The sequence below is a fragment of the Phocoena phocoena genome, chromosome 11 (genome assembly GCF_963924675.1).
Source record: "Phocoena phocoena chromosome 11, mPhoPho1.1, whole genome shotgun sequence".
In the NCBI taxonomy this organism is placed as follows: Eukaryota; Metazoa; Chordata; class Mammalia; order Artiodactyla; family Phocoenidae; genus Phocoena; species Phocoena phocoena.
Window position 1 is genome coordinate 76,355,161 of NC_089229.1, and position 8,078 is coordinate 76,363,238.

General features: G+C 37.7%; 1 non-coding gene across 1 annotated transcript; it reads right to left on the reverse strand.

The window, feature by feature from the left end:
* Positions 1-7,704: 7,704 nt before the first annotated feature.
* Positions 7,705-7,845, reverse strand: LOC136131630 (U4 spliceosomal RNA). Its single transcript, XR_010656367.1, has one exon. It is a non-coding gene; the product is annotated as a U4 spliceosomal RNA (small nuclear RNA).
* Between the last annotated feature and the right edge of the window lie 233 nt (positions 7,846-8,078).

Consider the following 8,078-nt stretch of genomic DNA (forward strand, 5'->3'; position numbering starts at 1 on the left):
TAGGGGAGGAAAGAGTTTTCCTCAACATTCTTAAGGTCCCTGGCTGGGTCTAAAAATAAAACTGACAAAAATAGATTAATGGGAGAAAAGTGTACAAATTTATTTATTATAAGTTTTATGTGACAGGGGAGCCTTCATGAGGAAATGAAGACCCAGAGAAACAGTATTTTTATGGTAGGTTTAATGAAGAGTGGATAGTTGTGGAGGAATATGACAGGTTAAGGAGTATGAGGTAAGTGTAGTAAACTGGGGGAGACATTAGCAAGGCCTGTTTGTTTACATTCTTCTTAGTGTGCCTTCCTCTTTGGAGATAAAGATACTCCTTTCCTCAGGGTATAGGGAGGGCACCTTTCACAGGAGGATTTTATGACCTGTTTTAGGAGAGGAAGGGCAAGGAGGGAGGAGACCAGAGTGATCTTTCTGCTCCTGATGTTTTCTCAAACTCTTACAGCTTAAGATATTCAAAATGCCAAGGTGCTATATTTGGGGGTAGCATGTCCTGAACCTTATCAATATCAATGACTGTTTGTAGCTTATGCCCCACCCCTTTTTTTTTTAAAGCTCTGGTGGTCTTTTTTTTTTAATTTATTTACATTTTGGGGGGGAGCTTTGTTGGGTCTTTGTTGCTGCGTGCGGGCTCTCTCCAGTTGCAGCGAGTGGGGGCTACTCCTCGTTGTGGTGTACGGGCCTCCCGCCGTGGTGGCCTCCCTTGCTGTGGAGCATGGGCTCTAGGCGCCCGGGGCCTCAGCAGTTATGGCACGCAGGCTCAGTAGTTGTGCCTTGTAGGCTCAGTAGTTGTGGCGCATGGGCTTAGTTGCTCCGCGGCATGTGGGATCCTCCCGGACCAAGGCTCGAACCAGTGTCCCCTGCATTGGCAGGCAGATTCCCAACCACTGCACCACCAGGGAAGTCCGTATGCCCATTTTTTAAAATGTCTTTTTCTTACTGATTTGTCCGATTTTCAAAACACGTTTGAATACTAATGTTAGACCCAAACGGTCTACGAGGGATTCCAACTCGCCCAAGAACCGCCAAGAGTCGAGAGCCGTTGCAACACGCAAGAGGTTTATTAGGAGCCGATGCACCGGGGTTCCCTGAACCTCACGCAGGAGGCCCATGGGGAACCCCTAAAAGCAGAATCACATACTTTTTATAGGTTTATTTACTCATAGGGCGGGTATATTCTCACAATGATTGGGTAAATGTGGTGACTTTTGAATTCATTGGCTTAGGAACTTTTGCCCCACCTTCTGGCCGTTACAGTTGTTTGTTCATTGTGGCGGTTAGGGCGTATACCTGTTACGGGCAACTGGAAAATTACCCGCTGGCTGGAAAGTCCCCGTCAACTGAAAAACTCCAAGAATTGGTTTCGATAGGGAGAAGGAGTGGCGCAAGAATTGGTTTCGATAGGGAGAAGAATTGGTTTCGATAGGGAGAAGAATTGGTTTCGATAGGGAGAAGGAGTGGCGCAAGAGGTTGGTTTACGGGAACAAGTGAGGGGGTGGAAAGTCCCTAAAGGCCCCACACTAATCTTTTATGTATTATACGTGTAGCAAATATTTTCTCTCAATTTATGGCATATCTTTTCCATTTTTAAAAAAGTAACTCTTTATGCACAGATGTTTTTCATTTTAATAAAGTTTTCCATTTAATATGTAAAATCAAGGATGGGTGTCCCATCTTGCCAGTGGCTCTAGTCCTTGTAGATATTCAGGAACCTAGGTTTCTTCCAATTTGAGGATAAGCCATCTCCTAGGAGTTTGTTCCCTTTGCATGGTTGAAACAAGAGCTGCAGCTATGTCCATGTTCCATCCAGCAGGAAAAGGTAAGAAGAGCATGGAGTGGGTACACAGGTTGCAGTAAGGGAAGGATATTGTACTTATGTCTGCTCACATTCAGCTGGGGAGAACTTATTCACATAACCACAACTAAGTGCAACAGAGGGAGAAACACAGTCTCTGGCTGGGCAGCTACATGCCCACTGTGGCCTTCTTGCCCCTGGACGAAGGGGAGAAAGATTTTAAGTGTACAGTTGACAGCTTCACCACCGGGAGCTTTATCTCTCTTTCTGTTATTTGGAAGAGTCATATGGTTGCAATGATCTATTCCTTAAAGATCTAATACAATGCATGTAAAATCTAATGGGACTTATATGTTTTTCCATGGGAATATTTAAAATTTATATTTGAAGTAATTTACTAATGATAGAACTATTTAGCTTCTATTTCTTCTTGAATAAGTTTTGGTAAGTTATCTTTTTTCTAAAAATTTGAATTTTTGATCTAAAATTTCAAATTTATTTGTGTAAAGTTATTTGTATAATTATTCTCTAATTTTTGTTTAAATATTTGCCAAATCTGTGATTACATTCTCTCCTTTTTTGATTCTAATATTATGTGTGGCTTTCCTCTTTGTTTTTCATCTCACCAGAGGTTTGTCTAATTTATTAGTCTTTTCAAATTACCCACTTTGGGCTCTGTAGATCCCTCTTTATTGTCTTTGCTCTCTAGTTTGTTATTTCCTGCCTTTATCTTACTTTCTTCTACTTTTATTTATTCAATTGTTCAATTTTTAAAACTCCTTAAGCTTATTAATTTCTGGCCTTTCTTATTTCCTAACATAAACATTTAAAACCAGAAAAAAAAAGAAAAGAAAAGAAAAATCCCCTACATGTTGCTTTAGATGCATCCCAGTTTTGATATTTGGCATTTTTGTTATCACTCAGTTTAAGATTTCTTACTTTATTATGATTTCTGCTTGGGGTTAGTTAATGGTATATTTTAAACTACCAAATAAATTTCATGTTATCTTTTTATTAATTTTTAATTTAATTGCACTATAGTCAGAGATTGTGGCCAGTAGAATATTCTGAGTACTGCATTGTTATTATTCTCCTTTCTTACTCTGGGCCCTTTTCCTTGAACTAAACATTTCCTTCTTAACCCTCTCTTCCTCTAGGAGGAAAGAGAGGTTTTCAGGAGTTTCCTCTCTTCCTCTTACACCTGGCCACTAGCCTAGCAGACCCACAACATTGCCTGAATCCCAGAGTGAGCGGACCACAGGCTCAAACTGCAACTCATGCCACGTAAGTCATTTTTACCTGCTACACAGTGCATTGCTTATAATGCCATGTCATTTATTGAAGGCTCACCATGTGCCAGGCATAGTACTTAGAATCTTATATACATTATCTTATTTAATCATCGTAACAAGACCATTATTAACCCCCATTTTGTGGACAGGAGATTGAAGCACTGAAAAATTAAGTAACTTTTCCCAAGTCATGCAGCTTCAAGTGGAGGCACCAAGAGAAGACCCCAGTGTTTGTTGGACCCCAGAGTCTATGCTATGTAAGCACTCAAATGAGGTTTGTTGAACAAAGAATTCCCCCTTTTGATAGTTCATGGCCACAATGAAGTTTATTGCCACTGGGTCATGCATTCCCATAACACTCTGCATTTTCACTTTACATAAAACATTCAACACTTGTTGAAAATACTTTGAAATGTGGAATTATATTCCTTTTGGACTATTTCAAGTCATCTATAAAACAACAGCATGAAGAATTACAAGACAGCTGCTACCTATCTTTTAATATTGGCTGTTTTGGTGTTATCTGACATGTTTATCTGACAAATCAGTAGACACCTTCTAACCACATCCTTCTTCTAAGTGCTCCCTGTTAATGCTGTTTCAGCTCAAGAAATTGTGAATTTTCTAAATTGTTTAAGATAATTTACAATCTTTCCCCAAAGTTACTTTTTACTCTTTCTTCTTTTTATCACATAACTTTCTTTTTTTCTCATGATATATGTCATTTTACACAATTAATTACCTATATATTTAAAAATTCTTATAACATAATTATGTTCATATGTATAAAATAAAAAATAAGAAAAAACTGAACACATGTCATGGAGTACACTTCATCAATTTTTTTTTTTTTCATTTTTTTTTTTTTGCGGTACGCGGGCCTCTCACTGTTGTGGCCTCTCCCGTTGCGGAGCACAGGCTCCGGATGCGCAGGCTCAGCGGCCATGGCTCACGGGCCTAGCCGCTCCGCGGCATGTGGGATCTTCCCGGACCGGGGCACGAACCCATGTCCCCTGCATCGGCAGGCGGACTCTCAACCACTGCGCCACCAGGGAAGCCCTTCATTAATTATTTTTTAAAGTGTGTGGGGTTTTTCTTTTTTGGTGTTTTCTTCTCTAATTGAATGACAGTAAGCACTATTTGAAATTATCTTTTAATTTTAATTATTTAAAAATAATTGTTTTACTGTTTCTACTGTAAAATGAAGGAAAAACATTATAAATTAAAATAATAGAACTAGTAATGATTAATTGTCTACATTTTTATTGTGATAAAATATACATAATGTAAAATTTACCATTTTAGCCAATTTTAAGTGTAAAATCAGTAGCATTAATTGCATTCACAATGTTGTACAAACACTATTTTTTTCTAGAACTTTTTTATCATTTCATATTGAAACTCTTCACCCATTAAACAATAGCTACCCATTCTCCCCTCTCTCCAGCCCCTAATAACCTCTATTCTACTTTCTGTCTCTGAATTTGCCTATTCTAGGTGCCTATATAAGTGGAATCAGATAATATTTGGCCTTCTGTGTCTGGCTTATTTGATTTGGCCTGATGTGTTCAGGTTTATCCATGTTGTAGCATGGATCACAATTTCATTCCTTTTTAAGGCTGAATAATATTCCATTGGATACATACCACGTTTTGTTTTGTTGAATATTATTGTCCAATGTCTTGTTGAGCCATTCATCTACTGATGGATATTTGGGTTGTTTCCACCTTTGTCTAATGTGAATAATGCTTCCCTGAATATTAGTATACAAGTATCTGTTTTCAGTTCTCTTGGTTGTATACTTATGACTGGGATTGCTGGATCATATGGTGATTCTATGCTTAACTTTTTGAGGAATCACCGAACTGCTTCCACAGGGCTGAATCATTTTACATTCCTTCCAGCAATGCACAGCGTTTCAATTTCTCCCCATCCTTGCCAGTACTTGTTATTTTCTGTTTTGTTTTGTATGTAATAGCTTTCCTAGTGGGTGTGAAGTGGTATCTCATTGTGGTTTAATCATCTACATTTAAACTCGCATTTGAGAGGAAAGGGAATTGAAATTAAGAGAGATAAATAACTTACAGTTAGTAGGTAGTGAAGGAGCAACTACAGTTAAGGTCTCCCAACTCGAACCAAGGTTGTTTTCTTCTTCAAAATCTTGTCTTATTGTACCATTACAATATTTTTTTATCTATTTGGCTCCTTACATATTTTATTTGACTTATATTTAGAAGTAAAATAGGAGACTTCTCTGGTGGCACAGTGGTTAAGAATCCACCTGCCAATGCAAGGGACTTGGGTTGGAGCCCTGGTCTGGGAAGATCCCACATGCCACGGAGCAACTAAGCCTGTGAGCCACAACTACTGAAGCCTGCACACCTAGAGCCCATGCTCTGCAACAAGAGAAGCCACCACAATGAGAAGCCCATGTACTGCACGGAAGAGTAGCCCCTGCTCGCTGCAGCTAGAGAAAGCCCGTGCACAGCAACAAAGACCCAAAGCAGCCAAAAATAAATTAATTAATTTTTAAAAATTTTATTGCTTAAAAAAATGTAAAATAGGGTAGTGTCCACATAGTATTAGGTTTAACCATGTGCGATTGTTGTTTTTGTAGGCCAACACAATCAAGTATCAGAAATTTTGTATGGTTCAACTTAATATTGAAACATGCTCCTGTTATCAAGGATGTGTTGGGGGGAAAAAGTAAAATTTCAGAATATAGCTAAAAATATACTGAAAGAAAAGTTGTTTGATACACTTTGGAGGGTGAAGGAACAGAAGACTTTCTGGATATACAGAGTAGTTTATAGGTCCCTTAAATTTGGATTGCATTGTTACTTTATCCATGTATATTTAGAGATATGTTCAATGTATTCTTCTAATTCTAAAGCACTTTAATTGTATCTTAAGACATATAAGTGTCTTGTTGAATTTTAAAGACCTTTAAACTAATATAAGCCAGCGTTATTCTCATATTCTCAGAACCACCCAATTTTAATTCATATTTAAAATGACATATGGAAAAGAAAGGGTCATTGTGCAGCAGGTCTGCAACTAATTCCCTTTTGTTTCTAGGAGACACTTCTGGGAAAGAAAGAAGGGAGGTGATCTGGTTTAATTTTCTTATGATCATTCTACTAAATAGACCTCCTGGCAAAGAAGCCAGTGGTATTGCTGGCTGAAGAGTCCTTACCTATGGCATACTTTTAGCAGAATATATCTAGTTGTCTACGATTGCTTATGGTAACCAAACCTGGAATCTATGAATTTAGGAAATGGCTTCCTGGAAAATATCATGTAAGCTATGTAACTACCTGGGTATAAAATGGATACTTCATGATTAAAATGACTTTTGTTTTAATGTGATGCACACATTGCTTAGAAACCTCATCTGTTAATCTCGGCCAGAGCTGTGTTGATGGTCCCAGATCCTACCCTACTTCACCTGTGTCTCATGATTATTTGTATCCTTGAAACTGTAGAGAAGCTTGATTCTAGGTAATTCTCTGGTTTGTTGAGTTTGATTTGACAATCTGATCCTTTGTGTTATCCCATTATGTGAATTTTGGATGTCACCTGTAATTCTCTGATTTATAGCCACATTGTATGTAAGATATATCCAAATGAATACATATAATGGGCTTTTTAATAGCTGCATAGTATTCCATTAGGCATAGGTATCATAATTTATTTATCCAGTTTCCTATTGAAAAATATTTTGATTGTTTTCATTCTTTTTGCTATTATAAATGTTACTGTGATAAAGATCCTTATTAATAGGTCAACTTGCACAATTGGGAGAATATTTATAGAAGTAGAATTTCTGGGTCAAATGATGTGTGCATTTTCAATTTTAAGAGCTATTGCCAGGACTTCCTTGGTGGTCCAGTGGTGAAGACTCTGTGCTTCCACTGCAAGGGGCACAGGTTCGATCCCTCATAGGGGAACTAAGATCCCATATGCTGTGCAGAGTGGCCAAAAATGTTTTTAAAGAATTAATAAATAAGAGCTATTGCCAATTTGTTCCTTATAGATATTACGAATGTATACTCCCATCAGTTATTCACCAAACCAAAAAGTGAAAATTTTTATATCATTTTAAGTTTAATTTGCTTTTCCCTTGTGGGTACAATTAAGCATCAGATAATACATCTTTTTAAAAATTTAATATTTCATTTTACGTCTGGGACCTGGATGGGTAGTTTGGTCATAAGGTGAAACATAAGGTGATGCTGCGTTAAAGATGTCCTCCTTCACAGATTTTTGATGCCCGAAATTCTCTGCAAAACCCCCAGCTTCAGTTCAGTCATTAATCTCATGTTAAAACAAGCTCCATATAGAACAATGATAATTATCAGTCTTTGGGTCTTAGTGCAAAAGACGACTCTGAGTGTGGTTAAACAAGAGGGAAGTGAGTCCTGCTTATGGCAGAAAAGGCACTGGGAAGGAAATCTCCTCCTTATAAATGCTTTCAACCAACTGGCAGTAGGAAGGATACAGGGAATAATGACAAGTAGTTTTAGAAGTGGTAGAAAATCACTTCACATTAATGGAGAAAGTGGCATCACAAGTTGTTGTTTTTGTTTGTTTGTTTGCTTTTAAATTCAGATACCGTGGAAACTGTCAAAAATTGCCAATGCTGACTATTTTTCAAGTCGTCCTGACAGGGCATTGGGAAAAGTTTTCAATTAGCAATAATCGCGCCTTGGATAAACCTCATTGGCTCTGATACTGCCACTGCGCAAAGCTACAAGTTTTTAAAGAAGGCAGTGGAATGGTTGGAATATTTAAATACAAGATGATTCTTGAACAGTTACTAGGGTTGACTATAAAATGTGTTGCTGAAACAGGGAAGCCAAACTAGATATTTTATAGGGAGATATAAAGAACCTAGACTAATGATTATGTACACCAAAAGGGAACAATTTTTTATCTAAAAGTAGATAATCAACATCATCATCTTCACCATAATTTTAACATAG